General features: G+C 35.8%; 1 pseudogene across 1 annotated transcript; it reads right to left on the minus strand.

Annotated features, from left to right (window-relative positions):
• Positions 1–20,388: 20,388 nt before the first annotated feature.
• LOC308419398 (eukaryotic translation initiation factor 2D-like) lies at positions 20,389–22,031 on the minus strand (annotated as a pseudogene). The gene has a single exon. The product of its transcript is annotated as a eukaryotic translation initiation factor 2D-like (transcript).
• Between the last annotated feature and the right edge of the window lie 1,009 nt (positions 22,032–23,040).

Genomic DNA, 23,040 nt, shown 5'->3' on the forward strand with positions numbered 1-23,040 from the left:
ATACCATATAGAAAAATTGCATTTTCTCTTTGTATTCATTTACAAAAGGTGTGTTTACTACACACATGTAAAATTTTTCACTTTTATTTTGAGTTAGTTGAATAAAGTTAATATAGTTTTCCACTTGTAGTTCTAAATTTTTATAATCATTTTTGGGATAAGAAAAGAACTCACTTTATAAAACATTACATTATGGAAATGGAAGACACATGTATGCTACAGGATGAAAACAGATTAGGCCCATCCTGGTGTCAGATAAGATGCACTGCCCTCTCAAATCTCACAATTCTTCACCTTCCAAGCACCTCTTTTGAAATCTGAATGTTTCATCAGTTACTTTTGTCTGAGAATTGCTGAACAGTGTTAGAGAATCTCCTAGTATCGGGCTAAGTGAATTTACTTAGAGGCGATTTTGTTTACTCATGATGTGCTATCTGTACAGTCTCCTAGAGGACAAATTCTAAAACATATTCAATCTACTCAAGCCCTGAATTTATCACTGTCTTCTTTAGTCTTATTTGAGGATGCTGTCAGAACTTGCCCCGTGATTGAAATTGGCAGCTTTGAACTTCCTGGCTCTGTAGGCTTTACTTCAGGAAAACAAAGAATACCTTGTGAGAAGTAGATATACTAGTAGTTAGTTCAAAGACACTGATTGATAGACCATATTAATATCCAATAAGCAACTTCCGAACATTTACTTTCTTTCAAATATTCTCCTATGTCTTCTTACATCTTCATTTCTTTTCCATATATTATAACTAAAACAGGATTACAATATCAGTTATCGCAGAAAAACTTGTGAGGGAATAAGCAGAAAAAAGAACAAAAGCAAATAGCAATGTACACACATAAAACCAATCAGATATATTACTTAGAAAAAAATGTTAAAGTGCCATAGGACATCCGTGCTTCTGAGAAGACAGAACATTCTCCCAAACCTGTCGATGTAACAATAGTGGTGGTGTGCTCCTATGGTAGTGGTTATACTCATGGTGGTGATGATACTGAGGAAGAGAAGGTTCGGGGAGAAGGAAGATTTCTCTGCTCAAGATGACAATGGAGAATATTCCCACACAGGTCTCTGTGCCACAAATGCACATGTTCTCCTCACCATGTGCTACCATTCATAAAACTGATCCCTGAAATCTACTGAAATCTGTCCAGAATCCTATCAGATGCCAAAACCAAAAATACCAAAAGCAAACTGGCCAAGGAGGTTGGCTTTTCCCCACTTGCTGTTATAAATTCATTAAATGACTGTAAAAAAAAAAACATTCCCATAATTTTGTAGGAAAAACAACATGGATCACAAGAAGACAGAAAAAGAAAAGCTAAATTAGGAGCATGCTTATATTAATTCATTTAATGGAGTAAGATTGTGTTTCAGAGAAGGGTCTTTTCCATGTCTTTCCTATTTATCTGCCTTGATCTTTCCTTATGGGAACTTTTGCTCCTGTGCTTACAGATCTGGAATTTCCATTATCCAATGCTCTGAGATTTCAGTAATCCCATCCTCGTGTGTGTTGTAAATCATGAATCTTAATATATGTTATAAACTATGCTCATCTATATGATCTTAAAAAAAATCAAAGACAGAATCTAGCTCTAAGTGGGTTATGCATTTGCCTTTAGCACAGATTTAAAGTCTGTTAAATGATATTTGACATATGTCATTGCTCTCGTGGTTGGACATGATGTCAATTAGCTTAAAAATTCCATGAACTATGACTTATGGTTTCCTGTTGTTGAATGCCCATTTCTTCTGCCCAGAGTGCTCTGGCTTTAACTTCTGCTTTCTATGTTTTGATTTGAAATTTTTTTGTGCACATATCTTTAGTCATGTTTCCTCAATTAACATTATAAGTCACAGATATTTTTTAACTTGTTTTACCCCAAACCTATGAACTTCTTTTTGAATTTACTTTGATGTTTGGCAAGTTTTCTAAATTTCTTTCATCTGCTGTAAAGAAAAATGATGAAGAGCCTTGAATTAGTAATCTGAAGACTTGGATTCCATTAAATTTTGATACAAAGTAGTTGCGTTTTGTAAATTACATTAATCTTTAGGAATAATATTGCAGAGTAAAAAGTGTGATCCTTCAAGACTTGAGGCAATATGATTCCAAATTGTTTTTAAAGCTACATCATAAAATAGATTTTGATTAATTTATTTTAAGAAAAAACATTCAGAGTTACGTGTTGCATCCCTTTTGTATCTGAGAAAGTCTAAATTAGACTTTTATCTCTTTCATTTTCTTAAATATAGCTCACTTAGTATTTAGCAACGTTTTATGAGTATCTACTTATGTAAGTGTTGGGTAGCTGTTTCCTCTGAATTGATAAATTGAATTATCATCCCTGCATCTCTTTAGCATATCCTATAGACATACACCAGGAAGGATCTACAAAATTTAGAAAATACATTTTCTTTCCTTCTGTTTAAACTTATATCAAACTATCGTATTATCATCTTTTAAAATATTTAAAATGTGCATCTATACATAAAATATTCTTCTGCACCTGGTAAAGGGGGAAACGGCAGCAGGGGCAAGAGGGAAAAGAGGAAGGCTGAAATTTTGACAGACTGCAGTAGAACCTTCTTACTTTTCAAAAATTATCAATCAGGATCATTCAAATCCAATAGCAGAGATTCTTCCAGGAGGCAGATGAAGAAGAAACAATTCAATAGTTATGTTTTCTTTATAAAAAGAAAATCTCTCAAGCTCTTACTTTAACACCTAAGTCTTGGATTGACATTTGTGAGAGCAGAGGTTAATCATCAATTGGAGAGAACACATAGTCATTTGAAAAATAGGCCTTGCCATTTGGCACTATGGGGGATTGTTGCTCTTGTCTTGTCTTGTTTTGTTTTATGTTATTTGAAGTGAGAAGACTTGCTCAATGTGGGTAGCACCATTGCCTGGATGGGTTCTCAACAGTATAAGTGACGAAACTGAGATGAGCTGAATATGCGTTTGTCCTGCTCAGCTTCTTGATGGTAGATGTGATGTCCTCAGTTGCTTTGAAATCCATCTACCTTGGCTTCTTCACCGTGACTGGATGTTCAGTACAACAGGAAGGCAGAGTAAACATAGTTTCTCTGAGGTTGCTTCTGTCAGAGAGTCTTGCATGCCAGCAACAGGTAAAGACACTTCAACATCGTCCTTGGGTTATTAAGTGTGTTATGCTTCTTTTTTTAAGTGAGCACGTAAAGTAATATGTCTCATTATGGTATCAATGCATTTATATAATTTTATCTTATCTATATTCATCCCTCTGTGTCAATTCCTTTACAGCAACCCTATAAAGTAAGTAAATTTGGCTGGAAAAGGCATGGGGAAGAGCAGGAATAAAGGCATTGTTCATTTTTTATAGTGTACAGTGATGTATCTCTAAATATTTTATAAGGAACAGAAAAATTACACAATGCTAAACAGGTATGAAAAGTGATGTCAACTTAAAGAGAAAGGCAATACCTTTGTTCTTTCATATATCAATAGACTTCCTCTCAGGGCTTTGGCTGAACAAAGTATTCATTAATTACATTGGTGGGGATGCATCTGTTGGAAGTGGCAATTCTCTGACATGTTGGTTGGGTATAAGTTGGGCGCTTAAAGCAGCACCAGAGACCAATTTTATTATTCATGGGGAATGTTGAAAAAAAAAAAAAGCAAAGCACAAAGAATGAGGTGTGCTTTAGAGAACAAGAGTGCCTCAATAGAACCTCCCAGCATTTTCAGCTGCTAATCCATTTTCCTGACAAGTTGGAGGATTAAGTGCTTAATACCAATTGTTCTGCAAGGCTTTGCAAAGACACCAGGGCACAGACTCACAAAGCACTTTAAAGAAACCAATCCCCATATTTAAAGGAAAATTTTTAAAACAGACCCCATAGTCACCCTCTCTGCATATTTAAGATCTCCCCTGTGTCCCTTAAGTATTCACACCTTCTAACACCTTGCCCCACTTCACAACTGCAGCTAGAATTTGTAATGAACCTCAAGGACTTGAAAAGTTACCTTAATCACAGTTTTACATTTGACTTGGAAATATTGATTTGAAATTTGACACAATATTTTTGGAGCACTTCTGTGTGAGTGCATGTGTGTGCATGTGCTATGTGTGTATTTGTGTGCTGTTGTGCATCCACTGAAACTGAATTTAGGCAGGTAGCCACCAGCACCAATGACATTGTGTGTGTCTGAGCCTTCTGTAATGACTCTTCCCTCATGGTGAATAGGCTCAACACATGGTACAGAAAAGGTAGGATGTGACCTCGGTCCCTCATACTCACAAGCAAGACCCATTATCTACTGAACCATCTCACCAGACACTAACATGAAAATGTTTAAGGGAATGGTATCTGGAAACTGAAGAAATACTCCATCTTTCTTTATATCAACACACAATTCTCACAGTAAATAATGTTAGTGTATGTTTGATCTTTTTAACGTTCATTTGATAAAAGGAAAGGTCACTGATTTCAGGAGCTGCCTTTTATTTTTTTACTTTATGAAAATGCCCTTTTGTTTTTAAATTCAGACTCAGAATTCATCCCTGAGCGGGATTCCTTAAACTAAGCCTAACTTTCCTATTTAAGAAATTTGGATCTGCTGTGTGCAAGCCTTAGCAAATTTCAGAACATCCTTTAACATCCCATCATCTCCACCATAGAAATATGGCGAAATAATTACTAGGGGATAATAAGGATGCCTAGTAAACAATTAATAATTCCATTTCCACAATCCAACATTAGAGTAATGATTCCTGATTCAGGTCTGTCAGACAATTGTGTGTATACTACAAGTCCCATAATGTAAGTGTTTTCAACTGTAATATTCAAGAAAGAAGATGCTCTACTTCTAGATCTTAGACAAAAACATGCCATTGCCTTTGAATTTATCAAGCTGTCCTAAAAATTCTGATCAGAGCCAAACTCTACATCATTTTAAACTACTGGAGTAGAAATAAGACTAAAAGTATATAAATTTCTCCAAAGCATCTAAGATATTCCTAAATGTCTTCTGCAAATAGGAGACGTTGCAGACGTTTGGTTTGTCTGATTTATGTAGCAGGTTTGTGCTCACACATATGAACACACACCGACAAATAATAGTATTTATATGAGTGAACTCACATCTTTAATTGAAATCTCCCTGGTTTCCTGTTAACCATAGCCTGGCCACCCACAATGCTTGTTCTATTCCAGAAGTTTCCTGCTTATTTAAGCAAGATCCCGAGGCAGAATTTCTGGAGGATTAGCGCTCTAAAGCATCCGTTCACCATGAGTCTCAAATCATTTTACACATTTTAATTCATGTTTGGAGAGCTACAGAGAGAGGAAGTTAACTGGCATGCCTCTCCTTGAATAGGAAGAGATTCAAAGAGATTGATACGTTTAATTCAAGCATATCAAATCAAGCATGAGGCACTTTGAGAGGAAATGTTTGAATTTTAACATAAAATAGCATTATTTTCATTCAGACCCTGGAAAGAGTTTGTAATAAGCTGGTCCAAGGTAAGCACACAGTTTCACAAACAAATGTTTTATTTAAATGTTATGTAATTATACTCATATCGCCTGAAAAAAAGAAAACATGCCTGGTGAAGAATAAATCTGTCTGTAATTAAAGTGTAACTATGTAATTTTACATGCGGCTTGTAGCATAAAGGTCTATAGGATCTTTTCATCCCTATATGAAAGACATAACATTAGATATATTCATTGTAGATATAAACTTCATTCAAATATATATATAGGAATGGAATTTATTATAAGTACATCTGCTCTTCCTTTGCCAAGAGCCCATAGCAATTCACAAATAAGTAGATAATTGATGGATTATGTATAATCAAGTAAAACAGAAAACGTTTTACTTAATTGTTAAGTAGAATTGAACAGCACCATGCATAGAACTTTTATTTTCCATGTGACAGTGTAACTCAGGAAGCTAAGGTATGAGCATTAAGATCATGAATAGGGGACAAAAGGCTTGAGATAAATGAAGCAGCTCATTTTGTCCTTAGCTTCTAAACAAGAACCAAAGTGGCTGAACTCCAATATAAGTTAAACAATAAATTTTTGTTTTTAGAATACTTATCCCAAACTAACCTCTCTACCTTCCCAAAGTTAAAAATGAAAATAGACATGTATTATTAAGGCATGAGGGGGAAAATACCTTTAGCCATATTCCCCCTTATAGTTATGTTTCTTCTCAAAACAATAAGACATTAAGATGTTTTCAGAATAATTTTAAAAGCCTGTGTATATAGATTTCACATTGCAAAACACACTTGTATATGTATAGGAAGCAATTCACAAATAGTTATGACAGGATCAATCATATACAATTAAATAATTTTATTTAAAGCATAATATAAAATTCTCACATAGAAGAAGCAAGTGAGTGAAATTAAATGTTCGGATTGAAAACTATCATTAAATACAGCTGAACAAAGTCACAGGAAAGCCTCCCTTGGATTCTGATAATTTCATTCCAATGATTCATAGCAGATGTAACTCTGTGGTTGAGTGCTTGCCTTTTCTGGTAGAGGCTGTGGATTCAAAGCTCAGTACTGATTTTTAAAACGAGCATAACATATTTTTAGTGAAAAGGTTATACCACCATCCTAACTGCATAGTTATAGATGATTATTTCTAATATTTTATTAACTTGACATACTCCATTTTTCATTATTTTATTTACTCCTAAATGAGAGCCTGAATTTTAATTAATTTTAATTATCATTTTAATCAATGCAATTTTTAATGCATCCCTGTTAGTCATTCAAAATATAACTGTGTATCCCTTTTTTTGTAACTTTTTTGTTTTGAAATTAAGCACAGAATAACTTAGATGTGTTGATGTGGTGGGTTGAGGTATCATCTATGTAACCTGTGTTTTTATGCTATCCATAAATAAATACTGATTTTTGTTAACATTGATCTGGATTTTGTAGCAAACTGCTCAGCCTCTTTCTGCTGCTTTTTTGTCTGTCACATGGGAATAAAAGCAATTAGAGTTTCCATTCCCACACCCCTTACGAATGTTCTTAGGTGAAAAATGTAAAGTATCAAAACAATTTCTGGTGTATGTGCTAATAATTTTTATCCATGCAAATAGTTTTAGAACTGTGGTTTGACTCAGGAGAAAATCGGTATGGTCAGACTGCACTGATAACACTTAAATCTAAAAAGAAAGAACACATGTTTCAAATTTACATGGTTTAAATCTAAACAAGGAAACAGTTTTTCTAGTAGCATACATAAAATGATTTAATGTCCTTTTCCAATCATGTTAATTGTTACGTGTGTGTGTGTGTGTGTGTGTGTGTGTGTGTGTTTGTGTGTGTGTGTGTGTGTGTGTGTGTGTGCACGTGTGTGTATCAGTATTCGCTTTCTTTTCAGAAACATGTGAATGGTGACTTTTCAAATAAGTAGCACCCAGTCACAATGCATATAAGTACTGGATTTAGAGAATGGGAAGCCTGTATTAACTGTGAAACAACATCTAGAAGCAGGTCAGAGTAGCAGGGCTAAAGCAATGCTCAGGTGGCTCCAATTAACCACATCCGGCAGGATGTCAGTCACGGCTGGAAAAGCTTGTTTATGTTTGCATTACATCCCCTTTGTTAGGGAGCCAGAAGATCTGTCTCTGCAAAGTCCCACCCACAGCAGCAGACATGATAGTGTGCCCAGCCCTTCTTGTTGCACCAGCGTGAACTCACTGAACTCTGGTTGAACCACACTGTGCAGCCAAGTACGTTTTAAATGCAATCGACTCCAGTTAAGTCTAATTTGTATTTCATTGCACAACCATGTCATTTCACACAAACCAATCAAAACAGATTTGAGAGCAGCAGCTAATCTAAAACCTAAATGATGCTCCTTCTACCCACCAAAGACGTAATTTTTGTTTCCGAAATCCATGCTTAGGAGAAGGAACTTGCAAGCATCTCCGTAAATAGAAATTCTTGCTTTCCCAGCTCCTGAACTGTCTTCCCTTACTCAACAATTGTTGTTGGACATTTTAAATGTTTTTGCCCTCCTCTATAGGAACCCTTAAATTAGTAGTATCCCAGAATATTGTCCATCATCTCAAACATGAGGAAACAATAGTATAACTTATGTGATTAGCAGCCATGCATTTTCATGCCTTCATTATGACATATTAAATATTAGAGTAACCTTCTTGTCAATTAAGAGGACAATGTGCCTAAGTTTTGAAAGATTCTTTGCATTCTCCTCCAAAAAAAAAACAATGAAAACACACAACACACACACACACACACACACACACACACACACACACACACACACACACACACCAGAACAAAATCTGGCCTTTTAACAGGACATCTGACAAACTCAGTAATAGAGAAGATAACTCTTAGCTGTGTAAATATCCCTTGACTTTCACAGAGCCACACACAAATTCTTTCTTTGAATTTAGCACATTTGAAATAATCTGGCAGCAACATTAAGTCCCTGAGTATAGACAAACCCTGAATAACTCTGAATTCTGGGGGGCACTTTCTTTCCACTTTAAATATATGTCATATTTATTGTATTTAGATAGGGCTTTTGAGATTTACTTTAATCTACCAAAGTACTTTTGGAGATGTGGTCCCTAATTTATTCTGAAATTCTTAGAATAAATGTAATTCCTACAAGTCATGAAATTTAGTCCTGGATCTAAACAATATTCTTAAGCAAGAGTCTTAGGTTAAATATCTTGGTTGAATCAATTATTGTCATTAGTATATACAATAATAAAAATTACCCATTTTGCATACATTTTTATATCTTCTTGCAAAAAATATTGTGATTTTTATTACTAAAATTTTATAAAAAAGTATCAGTTCCCTTTATCATTCATTTTCCTTGTTACTTTTATTATCTTAATATTTTTAACATAAGATCACACAAATACTAGCAGATATAAAATAGACCCACAGTGAGCTATCATTTTCAAATAGTCCTTGAAGTATAAAATACCCTGTCAATTTTAAGAAAAAAAAATCAGCTGATTCTTCAGTTGGTCATAGTAAAATTATTTCTGGAGCTGTGTCTTGCTGGGTACGTTCAGATATATGATTGTAATCTCAACTTCAGCAAATCTTCACAAAAGTAGTGTGTCACTTACAAACACTATGAGATTTTTTTCATATAATATTATTGAGGGGAGATTTCGGTTCCTATACTCATGTAGTTATTTTAGATAGAAAATATAGAAATATAACTTTGCTTTAATTTAAAACAAAACATATCTCTCACTGATGATGGCTTATACCAGAACTTAACTAGAAGTATCAGAATGTAATTAAAAAATCACAGCACAGTATAAGCAGTGTGATGAGACAGAGTTAGTACTGTAGTGTAATGTGGTACCTACTTTTTCTACAGCACAGTTTTCCCATCAGCTTCATTGTACAGAGATGCCTGGACTTATTCACACAGACTGAAACAATACACACATGATGGACACTAGAAATCACTTTAGTATGTAAATGCTAATACATAAATTTTATTTTACTCACTGGAGAAATAACTAGAAGGAATATTCTGTTGACATTTACTCTTAGATAAAAAGTAAATCATACTTGTATGTTATTAAAACAAAACAATATGGATACAGACATTTAATTCACAATCCATTGTTGACCAAAATCTTTATAAGGAATGAGCAAATATGCAGTACATAAATGTCCTATCCTCTTTTTGTTCTCAATGCAAAATATATATATTTTAAATTTCATAAAATAAGTTTGTAAAAAGTGTATTTCATCCACAAGTCTCATTACATTAAAGCAATAGTATGTCTCTTGGCAAAATCTACAGTCTACCAAAAACTATAAGTAAGGTAGCAGAGGTATCCTTACTTACATCCTCTCAGTATTTCATCTCCTAGAAAGAGCAGTGGTACCCAATTCTCATCACTGCGAAGCCAATTAGATCAGGGTTTTGTTTAGTTTTGTTTTCCTCTTTAAAGATGATATTTCTAATTTAAGTTTCTAAACTGTCTTGGCATTTGCTGTGTCCTGTAAATCAGAAGACCATTTTGTCACATATTAGAATGTATTCTGCCCAAATATTTGAAGCACTTTTTTTATTTCAACCTGGAAATTTGAGACTAGCAACATTTTGAGAACATTTCACTAGTAGACATGTCTGAACATCAAAGAAGAACACTTTCATCTTGTGACTAATTATCTTCAGCAAATATATGGGAATTTAGCAAAACAGCAAAAAAAAAAAAAAAAAAAAAAAAAAAAAAAGCAAAATAAACAAAAAACAATGTCTACAAAACTAGTCCATCACCAGTCAGATTGGCCAAGATCCAAAACTCAGATGACAGCAAATGAGGGTGAGGTTGTGGAGAAAGAGGAACTCTTCTCCACTGCTGCTGATATTGTAAACTGATACAACCACTCTGGAAATCAGTCTGGCAATTCCTCAGAAAATTGGACATTGTACTACCTGAAGATACAGATATTCCACTTCTGGGCATATACCAGAGAGACGTGCCAATATGCAACAAAGAGACATGCACCACAATATTCATAGCAGCTCTATTTATAATATCCAGAAGCTTGAAAGAACCCAGATGTCCTTCAGTAGATGAATGGATACAAAAATTGTGGTACATTTACACAATGGAGTACTACTCAGCTATCAGAAACAATGACTTTATGAAATTCTTAAGAAAATGGATGCATCTAGAGAATATCATCCTGAGTGAGATAACCCAGTGACAAAAGAACAGACATAATATACAGTCACTGATAATGGGATAATAACCCCAGAAAGCTCTGAACACTCCAGGGACAACTCACAGACTGTGTGAAGTTCAAGAAAAAAAAAGTAAAAAAAAAAAAAAAAAATGCTCAATCCTTACACAACAAGAAAACTTTGACTAATTCCAGATTATATCCTGTTTTACATGTACTTTATGCTCATTGTAACTAGTAAGACCTTAATGCACACTATCAAACCATATACTTTTATGCAAAAATGCTTAAAATTTGTATATTTATCTTTGTTTTTTAAAATAAACTTGTAAAAAAAATAGCTAGTCCATTGGAAATGAACATAAGGTGATGATTTTTCTGCCATTTCTTCATCACAAAATTTGGAGTGGTTAATTGATCTTTACCTTGGAACCATAAACCCATCTTCTAAGTTTCTGTCAACTCCTTTATATTAGTGGAAGTCTTCTTAAATTCAATGGGATGAAACCAACCAAAGTTGTGTTTCAAATTTAATGGCAATTAAATAAAAATAGCACACCATTTCTTCAACCTCTTAAGAGCCATGCTTTCTGGAAAGTTACTGAATCAAATATTGTTTGCCATTTTCTTCATGTTCCATACAAGCAGACAATTAATACGGCACTAAGTGATAAGTGCCTAATTGGTGTACATCATTTTATTAGTGTTTGACCATTCTAGTTATGCATTTAATTATAAACTAACAGCTATTAACTCGAGCTCAAGGTTATACCTTTGTTTCTGCCTGGACCACCTCAGTTCCTTCTTGTGTGACCCTCAGAATCACTGAGCATTTGCTTGTGGGAAAAAACAGTCATAAATTATTCTTCCTTGTGTAACTCCTCAGAGTCCTAAACAGCACATATTCAACTTTCCCTTATCCTTGAGGTTCGAAGCAGATGAGCTCCGCACATTCTTTGCATTCATTCCTTCAGCTCCTTATCTCCTTGCCATGGTTTCCTTTCCTTCCCACACTCCTTGGCATTCTAGACTGAACATTTGATAAATAAAAATGTTTCTCATTCTTGTGTACAATTAAACATAATCATAAAATCCTGTTCCCTCTATAATAACCCAGTATTTCCATCACATCCTCTTTCCACATCATTAATTGGTTTTCTTTCTTCCTTTCTTCTTTCTTTCTTCCTTCCTTTCTTTCTATTTATTTATTTGGGGAGGTTGGTTTCCATTATCCAAGTAAGGTCAGTGTTGTGAGTTCTTCTCAGAGATTGTGGCCACTGTAAGAGATTTCACTATTATTCACCATTAATCAGTTTATTCCCCAGCAAAATAGCAGAGTATCTCTCATGTCAATTCAACACCTTATAGCTTTGTTGTCAACTAAGTAGCCTCAGAAAAAGTGCGAAGATAAGGAAGTGTAAGTGATCACTTCTCTTAAGGCATTCTCAGTACTGACTTAAGAAAGTTTCAGTCCTTGAGTCCCTTTTTATGATTAATGTTACATAATTCAAATACCTCATTTATATACAAAAGGAGTGAATTCAAACTACAATGGTTATAGTTACCTTCTTAAAAACTTTCTCTGGAACAACTCTGCAGAGTCCAACATTTTATACTGAAGCATCAAAATAAATAAGTCTCCAGTGAAAGTCGATTTTGCCCTTCTTCTTAAAGTAGTATTCACAACATGAAACAAAACAGTTTTTGCTTTGTTTTCTGTATAAATTTCTAAATAAGGTGATGTAGTGTTAGAGAAAACTCTATGGCAAAACCTATTTGTATCTTTCTTTAAAATTATATTTAAGGTTATTTTTGACAGTTTTATATATACTTAGGTTTTCTCCATCTCCTTTTATTGTATTTTTCTACCTCTTTGAGAGTTGTAATGCTCTATGGGATGCAAATGACAAACTGACTCCTCCAGGTCTTATATTTGGCTGTGCTTCCTTGCCTGACCCACCTCATTATTCAACAGTCATCCACATAATGGATGACTTAAAAAACTATATAATCTGCACATTTCATTAGGGGCACATGTTTTCTGCATGTGCTGCCTAGTCTACTGCCGTTGCTGATGAACTTCTGTCTGCATTGCGTTCCTGTGAAATCCATGAAAGCACAGACTTAAGACTATGCTCTACCTGGAGAAGTGTGGGTTACACATAAATATTTCAAGACTATGTTAGACTCCACGGATAGATCTGATATATCTTGTCAAAGGCACTGATTCCATGAGAAAAGGCTTAATAACCAGGACCTACTGTAGCTTCTAAAACTAAATAGAAGAACGTCAAGGCATCACCACAAGCACATTTTTAACACTTATTAAGAAATTATCACAAACTTATTTGTTGGATTGAGGCAGCAAAATCTAACAAAGTCATGTCATAAAACTTGTTGCGCCTAGGAGCGTTATTAAAAAGAGGGGCCCTGGAAGTTTGAAAATGTTTGGCTCCTGGCAAGTGGCACTATTAAGAGATGTGGCCTTATTAGAAATGTATCACAGTAAGAATTTGCTTGGAGATGTTCTTTTTAGCTGCTTAGAACTCAGTCTTCTCCAAGTGGGTGTTGGCCTTTAGATCAAAGATGTAGAAGTCTCAGTCTCCCCTGTTCCATCCTGCTTGGAGCTGCCATGCTCCACCTTGATGATAAAGTTGAGCCTCTGAAGAGATGGGACAGCCCTAATCAAATGTTGTCCTTCATAAGAGATGCTTTCATCAAGTGTCTGATCACAGCAGTACATCACTAAGACGATAGAGTAAGGAGGTACAGATGTTATCTCTGGGTGGTGAAAGGGAAGAAATGAAAGGGGTTTTAGAGCACAGCTATTTATCCAGGATATGGTGCTGTGCAGGAATAAATGCAATGTGGGAAGCAATAGAAATGTGTCACCTCTGAGCAGCTAGTGGTGTTGTGTTATGTTTTCTCTGGATCCCCTTGGATGACTATGAAGTCTCTCTAAGTCTCTCTCTGTCTCTCTCTGTGTCTCTCTGTCTCTCTCTCTCTCTCTCTCTCTCTCTCTCTCTCTCACACATCATAAGGGGGAGTGAAATGGAAAGTGGTGCTTACTTTGGAGATATAGGTGTCAGCTTTCTCAAATTATTTCCTACTGCTCAAAGGTGTCCTCAATCTGTAACTTGAGTATAAAAACAAATAAAAAAAATAAAATGTTAATAAAATGAATTCCCCACTACAAAAGCAAACAGAACTCATACTGTAATACTTAGTGATTCCAGATACTATTTGCGATCAAAATTTAAATTACCTGTGTGGTTTTTTTCATACACCTTTATGCCTGGACATTGGTTCGATTTCTTACTTAAAAAACACTCTGTCTACAATAATGTTGTTGCTAATGGGATATTCACACTCATTTGGTGTTGGCGATTTGTATCTCAGTGTGAAATCTTTGGCAGAATGTGATGCCCATAAAAAAAATAAAAGCCATGCTGCCGTCAGAACCAGGTGAATCAAACTAATGTCTTTGCAAATTGCAATAAAGGGGGAAATGGAATAAGAAGGGCTAATGTTAGAAGTAAGATCCTCAGAAGTCAGAGAAGATCTATTATATGTTAGATCCAGGACTAATGGCTTCCAAAATTGACTGAAAAGCATCAAATCACATCAATATAGTAATAACAGGATTTAAAAAGCAAATTATTCTGAATAGCTTTTATATACTCAAGGTACTTACCCCTAAGTGCAGCACACATCTAAGTTTTGCTACCTTCTGGTTGTGCGAAGTACTAAGGACCCAGTGATACTTCAAACCAATGGCATTTTGGCATCATTATGATTTGAACCAATGGTGAAAGATACTGATTGCATTGTTTCTAAAAGCCTTATTATTTCTATCAGTTTATGATAATACTGATAGCTAAGCATGAGATAAAGCTTAGGAAAATGAAATAATAAGTACAAATACCATGTTGAAGGAAATTGCTTCTGTTCTGGGATTCATTTTCCACACCCCTTGTCACCACCGGAGTTCATTCATTTTCTTAAGAGCGGCATCTTATTCAGTATATATCATTCTTAGCCTAGGGTAAATCCTCATTTTTCCGTTTGCTTTTAGAGTCCCTGCTTTCACACATTTAGTCCTTTATTCTCTCTTCCCTACTAGTAAATAGAATGTGCCCAAAGAGTTCTTGCTATCCCTCTGTGTACAGGATAAGATTTTGTTTGCTTACCCCATGAAAGTCACTCTTGATGACTGGTTAAGCTTTTGCAAAAGAAAATCATAACAAAACAAAAATGAATTTGACATATATACTCTACCGATAAAATATTTTAAGAATTCGCAGATGCATATTTCACCACCATCAAATGTGTATTTTTATCTCTCTAGGAAACCAAGATTCTTCACCCTAGGTTTTCTATAGTAGATACAGATGGTTTGAAATGGTATTTCATCTCATACACACAATATAAGTGCAGGTACACCTTGCTCACAGTTAAAAATGAAGTAGTATTGTTTTTGTGTCTGTGTGATTTAGCTTAAGCTGAATGATTCATATGGTTATATCAGTACATCCAAACCTTCTTTGCCTTCTTTGCATGCACAGTTTTGCCTTCATCATAATTATTCCCACCTTCCAATCTATTTTTGACCCAAGTGTATACCAGACTGATGACCTATTCGGAGGCATATGTTTTAGAGAGGTCTTAGACTGAAAATCTACCACATAGAAAATTTGGAAGTAATTCAGAAAAAAACCACAGCAGGAACTTGTGAAGAAAGCATTTTACATAAATGTCTTTCCCCATGCACAATTGTCTCTCTTCAACCACTAGAGTTTGATATTTGGAAGGTTGTATATTTCTCATTTGTATATGTTTGGCTATTTTTATACTTAGAAGTTAAAATGCTATGCTTATTTTATATACACATCTTGAAAACATATGTTATTTTCTAATTATATTGTGATTTATTTCCATCTGGTACTCTAAAAAGTAACATACAAGCCAAGTCCTGAGTGAAAAGAATTTAGAAATTCTATCATTTTGGAAAAGCACACATAAACATGTAAAATTAAATCAGTTCAGAAAAATAAAGCATTCTTTTTATCACTACACTATCAAAGGCTTAAAATTATATATATGCAATTATATTTTCATTAACAATATAGTATTATAATATTGGTATTCAAAAATACTTTTAAAATCTACATTGAACATTAACATATTACTGTTACTATGTTTGAAGGGGGCATAATGGACATCTTTTGTATTGTGCATTTTTACAGTGTGCATTGTCTAATATTTTAGCTCTGAAACTCATAAAGATAAAACATATTCACTCCCATGGTAATGCTCAGTGGGTCTATGGCATTCCATTAGAAACTAATTAGCAGAAACCAAATTTATTTTACTTGCAATCATCATTGGATATTTAATCTTTCCAATTTGGGGGTGAATAATATGATTTTAATGATTTTCATGATAAATATATAACACACCAGCTGCATTATAAGCTAATTAGACTTTCATAGACCAACCTGATAATATATACTTTTGTTTTCTCTGGGAAAATTATATTATGCATTCCAAACAATTTATACAGCAAGTAGACTTTGGAGCATAATCCATATGTTAATTGTGTGCTTTCTCTACAATTAAGTATATTCACAACACAATGCAAGGAAATAGATGCATTTGCTAATTTTAAATGTTCTGTCCTAGTTACAGCATCACAAGAAACACTGTTTTGTCTTTTTTTTTTTTTTTTTTTTTTTTACTTATTCAGTTTACAGAGGTATGAAAGTATTGGCAATTCAAATGATCAAACCTGAGGCTAGTTGCAGAGAGCAGAGGGCTGTCCCCTGGGTGTACTTCAATGATTCAAATGCACTGCATGTTAGAGGAGCCCTATATATGCAAGGGTCGATACCAGCAAGAAATTTAGGCATAGATATTCACTAATGCAAGGTTTATTTTAGGAGGTATTTTTGTAGTCAAAGAGTCCAGTCATTAATGTTTGTCTGGCCCTATCACAGAACAGGACATTTTTTTGATCTTGAGCGCTCCTTATTCTCTGTGAGCTCTTCAAAATCAGAAAACATGTTTTTCTCTTAGTGAGTTCACTCTGTGTTGGTTCAATATCTAGTATATAGCAGGTCCATGAAATATGTTACTAGTCTTCTTCTGTGAGTTAGAAACCTATGGAATATTCTGGACTTGGTACTAATATTGATACTGATACTAGAAAAATGTGAATGCCTGCTAAGAAGTGGCAAAATTTGAAGAAAAAGAAAAAATGAAACTAACACCTTCAGGTTGGGAAAAATCTATGCTCAGCTCTTAGATTGGAGTCCCCCAATACACTGCAGCTTGCCGTAGTGTTAAAAAGGGAAGGAAGATGGTAAAGAGATCTTTCTACACTCCCAGAAATGGAATTCTCACTTATTCTGTTTAATCTTTTGTCATGAATGATTTATGAAAATTAAATTTAAATCCTGAATGCTTTTCAGCTAATACCCAGACATTTTTTCTTTCTCTTTTACCCACTTCAATTTTTTATATATAAAAATTAATGGATAAAAATTGTATAAAATAATTCCATAAAGACAATGGGTGAAGAGACATAGTAGGCAAGGCAAATGCTGGGAGAATCCTTGCAATTTCAGGGTATAATTATCCTGCTACCTACAGTAAGTTAGAAATTAAAGCTTTCAGATCTCCAATGACCATAAAGAATTCAGCAACAATTTTCACTGCCTCAAACCACTGACTGCACTGAGGCTTTCCCATAAAACACCCTCAAGTATGGGTCAAATGCATCTTGAGATACAGAGGTAAGCACATTCCCTTGAGATAAGAAAATTGTTGGGAAGCTGGTTTGAAACATGATGGCAGTTGTGGACTTTTGTTATACAGCAGGTTAAGGTTATAGCTCTTTCCTCTTCTCTTCTCCTTTAAGACTCAGAACTGAGAAGAATATAGCTTTTCTTTTATAAAATTGTAATTTGCATATTTAATAGGCATTTGTCATTCTGGTACATTTGATCCTACTTGAAATTATCTCTTGAAAAAGTCACCAAATAATGAAATGCTATCCTATAAATAGTTGCAATAAAAACATGCATGTATCATCTATGTATTTAAAACACAGTGTATTATTCTTCTACCACTATCTATGAATCTTTCATCTGTCAATCTATTATCTATCATTTACCTTTATAGATATCTATTCAACTAACTGGTTATTCTTTTGTCCACATTCGAGGCCTTTGTGACATTCGTTATTTATGATGTCTGATTTATTTAGTATATGGCATTCTTCATATCTATGCCTAATACTATCTTAGGGCTCTTTAAAAGAGATGCTACATACTGGTGCTAAAAAACAAAACTGCATTCCCACTGTTCTAGTATCTAGAAAGTTAAACCCATGGCAGCTTGCAGCACTACTCTAAAAATTGAGGGTGAAATCATTTCTTGCAAATCCTTCATTCCTGGTATTTTTCTTTTTTTTGAAAGCAAAGTGTTCTCATTTTCAAGCTACATCACTCCAATCTTTGTTTCTTTCTTAACTAGGATTTTTATCTTGGATTTCTCCACGTTTTAAATTTCTCTCTTCTTATAAATATTATATATTTGAATAAGGGCTGCTCTAATAATGCACGGGTTTCTATTCCTTTGGGCACATGACTAAAACAACAATTTCCAATCAAATTCCTAATCATAGGTACCTCCGGTTATGAGGATCTGGAGTTAAATTCTGGGAAACTCAACTGTTTCCACTTAACTTCCTGTCATTGTTGCAATGCTACCACAGTAATGCCTGTACTGATGCGATGGGCTCTTAGACTCCAAGCATTGACTGCTTCTGTGCTGTCGACAGCGCATCCTCACAGTCCAGCTTGACTCTTAGGACAGATACTTGATCCCAGTCCTCTCGCTCAAGTGTGATTTGTCTCTAGACAGTGAGCATCATATCTTCTTTCTAACACATTACTTAATACTTTTTTTTCTTACTGCTTGCTTGGTTAGATGTGCAGAGCCAAAGACCAACCAAGAAGACAGTCTGGCCACTTCATATTATGCTCCTTTTTCTGTTGCTCCTGTTCCTGAGATTGCATATAAAGGGATTAAAAGTATTGCAGATCTGTAAAAGAAAGTAGATATTTTTTAAGTTCGTATAGTTTATAGATTAGATGGTTTTTGAAGACCTGTAAGTAAAATGCTTGTCACCAACCTTTGTTATTGTATAGAAGTTAGGAATAATGGAGAAAGATCACATGAGTGCCTTTTATTTTCCCAGATCTAGGGACAATGTGAAAGCCATACACAAGCTGTGTGAATACATGGTTTGGGCAGAGCACAGAACATGGTTTTTATTCTGTTCTAATTATCCCTAGACCTAAGCCTTGAAGCTTCTAACCTCCATACAGTCTATTCTTTAAAGCTCATTGACTCAATCCAGCTTCTATCAACTTTTTATTGAATTGCTCTGCTTGGCCTCATGCTAACTGGCAGTCTGTTTTAATATTCTGGCCCCTCCTCATTCTGTGTCTTATTCTGTCTTCACGCGTGTCTGGTCTAACTTGTTCAGCCTGTAACCTGTCTTTGTAAAACGGCCCCCCTGAACCTGCCAAACACCTCTCTCTCCCTGCACTGCTCTAAAGTAGCCTCTCTTTCCTGTCTGTCCTTGTGAGAGTTGGGTGCGTCCTTTTACTCATTCTGTCGAGTCTTTTACTCTTGACATTGCCTCTCAATTAGATTTCACTTTCAAATATGTCTGTTTCCTTCTACAAACTTACCTTACCTTCATTGTTAGCAATTAAAGGCGTGTAGCAATCGTGTGTAATCCAGAGCACCTTCATAGTTCAGCGCAAATACATTATTTCGTAGGTTTTAGGTTTTGGGTTTTTTTTCTTTTTTGATGGAGCAGTTATGTTACTGCATAAAAATTCTTCAACACACACTGATGATGATATTGGGATACAAATACCTTTCTGTCTCTATTTTATTCCTAGATAACATTTGATAGCAATTTTAGCTTGATTATTGCTTTAGGTTTTGATTTTGATTTGTGCTTTCACAATGTCTTTCCAAATTCAAATGAGATGTCGAAATGATCATGGATATAAAACTATACTGTAAGCACCAATAAACTTTTCAAGATCCCCTTTTCTCAAGTTTTTGTCATAGCAACGCATAGATAACACATGAGGTTAGGAAATGAAAGTTTATAAGGCTTTTGGACCATGTATAAGGGACATAGTTCTTTTAATTTTTTTTATTTTTAATTTAATATACTTATATTATTTTGACATTCCCCTTCTTCCCTCAAAAACTGTCCCATGTAATCCTACTTGCTCTTTAAATTCATACTTTTATTTTTTATTCATTTTTGGTGTTATAAACATGTTCTACTCAATGTGGTGTTGCTCCACTGTTTGCTGGGCACATTTGTTGATACAGGTCTTGAATGTGTGGATTATGTAGTATTGTTACTCTATCCAAAGGCATGATTCTTGCTTAAAACAAGATCATATTATTCTATGAGATAATTGTAGAGTACTACATAAATTTCCCCTTTCTCTCTTCTTTTTTTTTTCAGTAAAATATTTCAGTTTTTATTTGTAAAAGTTGAAAATGCTCATATCAGTTACCAGCTCAGAACCTGGGTTCCAATGGGATGTGAGTCTGTCACTTCTTGCCAGGTTTGGGAGCCTTTTCTAGGCCTTGGATGTATTTTCCAGGGAGCCGATACTCTTCAATCAAGAGCTGGCCAAGGTGGTGGTCCCCTGGACCTGTACCTGTAGACTGTCTTTGGCCCCAGGGGCAGGGGAGACAATGGGGCTGGCCTGACATCGCTGCTGGAGAATGGTGGCCACCGAGCATGGGTCCAGACCATAAGTCTCCAAGTTCCGGATCACAGTTACCTTTTTATTACAAGCCTTCTGTGCCAGGGTGATATCAACTGGACAGAGTTTTCCTTTCTTTAGAATGGGTTCCTGGCCAGGAAATGTCATTTGGTAGGCAGGCTGCAGATTTTTCAAACACCTGGTCAAGAGACTGTGCCACGGAAGCTTCATGAGCAAGTGCTGCTCATTCTTCTCTAAGATGCAGTCCCATAAGACAGGATCCAGCATCACCAGATTCCTATTGTCTGCATCCACCAGGTTGTTTCTCTTGGCATAGTCAGTGATGATCCTCCGGACCTCCAGGAAGAGCTGGGTCATGTTGGCTGGGACACAGTAGAGAGATTTTATATCTGGAGGGAGATATGGCTGTTCCCTGCTACCTTCCTGGACAGTCTGGGAAGTCAGAGAAGGCTCAGGGATGACGAAAGAGGTAATCCTCGGGTGCCTCCAGTCCACAGCCACAATGCTTCCCACCCCTTTGCTCAGCTCCTTGACCTGGACAATCTGATCCTGCTGCGTGTGCTGCAGGAACTTAGAGAGCTTTTTATAACTTGACATCTTTATATCCAGTTGCTGTCCTTAAGGACAGCAGGAGAACATGTGACTGCCAAGAAGAGTGCTGGTGAGCAGAGGGAGGTCAGCTTTTTTTGACGCGACTCTTCAAGGCATGCAGGAAGCACTGCAGTAACAGCTCATCCATTTGCTCTTGAAGGAGCTTGCCATCTAAGGAATCCTGGCTCAGGGACCTGGGGCTGGTATCTTCAGAGGGGTCTGTAGCAGGGACCTGCCCATTTTCCTCTTCTCCCTCCAGGGTCAGACTCCTCAGGTTTCCATGCAAACCAAGGCCCATCTTCTCTTCGCAGCTATCTGTGGGATCCAGTGGGGCAATGGCAGATGGAGAGGACTTGTCTCCAGATCTCCACAAGTGGTCCTGTTAAGTGTGGAGCAGAGAGATGCCTTTCCCCTTCAGGCCTGAAGCCAGCATCTGAGCTGTGGACATGGGCAGCCACTCCAATTGCAACAGGTGCTCTGTTCCCCACCAAGGCAATGGCACAGAGGTCACCTTGCTGTACCTGAGGCAGACCAGTAGGGGGTACCACCACCCCAGGCAGCATCAAATCTGCTCCCCCAACCAGTGTTTCGAGTACTAGAGGCCATGTTACAAAGGCTGGCAGAAGATCTGGATAGGACCACAATGTGTACACTGTTGGATACAAATTTTTTCTCCAGTTCAAATAGGATGGGGTTACCCCACTGGTGTACACAGTCACTGCATCCCTTTTGTGAGCATATAACTTCACGACATTTAGCTCTTCTTTTCCAGGTATCAGTTCAGAGATCTGATCTGTTCCAAGGGTGGGAAAAGCAGCTGTCCGATCCCTTGATGGCTGTGTTGGACTTAACCCGAAAGGCCTTAGCGAACATGTCTGCTGGAGTAGCCCAGGAAAGACAAGAAAAGCACAGACGCCAGAAGCGGTCAACAAAACGAGGGTGTGGCAGCTCCTGGGTGCTCAACCCTGGAGGCGGCCATGCAGAGGACTCACCTCGAAAAAGCAGCCGGCTAGGAACCCCGGCACGTAGCTTTACCCCCTTCTCTCTTCTTAAATCTACTCTTTACAGATCTTCTTCTGAGTGTCTCCAGTAGGAACTAGCTATGAAATGTCCACATTGGCTTCTCCTGCTTCTTCAAATACCAATTCAACCACAAACAATGAGAATTTTATCTTCAAAATAATTATGAATTGGTGCTATTCTATGTCCTTAAGGCCACCCTATCTTATGTTGTCATTTGTATTCTCTGAAGAAAATGATGATAGCCCTCAAATGACTTCTTATGCCCATTTTTGTTGGTGTTGTTGATACATGTCACAGTATACTTCACTTAACTGTGACAAACTACAAAAGAAAGTAAATTAAAATGATTAAAAAAAAACATTTATTTTGACTCACAGTTTGAGAAGATTCAGTTCCTGATAATTTTCTATTGCTTTTAGTGCTGTTTCAAGGGGGAAACCTTATGACTGAATGAAAAAGCAAAGCAAGGGTACTTATCTCATGACTATCAGGGAAAAATAAAGAAAGAAGTGCTAGGAAGAGAGAAGCAATAATAGAGAATGAATAAAAAAGAGAGCAAAGAAATATATGAAATATATATATATATATGAAATATATGAATATATATATATATATATATATATATATATATATATATATATATATATATATATATATATATATATATATATATATATATATATATATCCTTGAATGGCACATCTCTAGTGAGCTACTTCCACCAAAGACACCCAAATTCATAGCATCTCATTCTTAAGTTGAATCAACAATGTACTCATCCTTCAATAAAGTTAACATCCTTAGTTTTTCTATAATGTCTTTCAAGTTCTAGTACATGTGGCTTAAACGTTTAACATTG

The sequence above is a fragment of the Micromys minutus genome, assembly GCF_963924665.1.
Source record: "Micromys minutus genome assembly, chromosome: 1".
NCBI classification, from domain to species: Eukaryota; Metazoa; Chordata; class Mammalia; order Rodentia; family Muridae; genus Micromys; species Micromys minutus.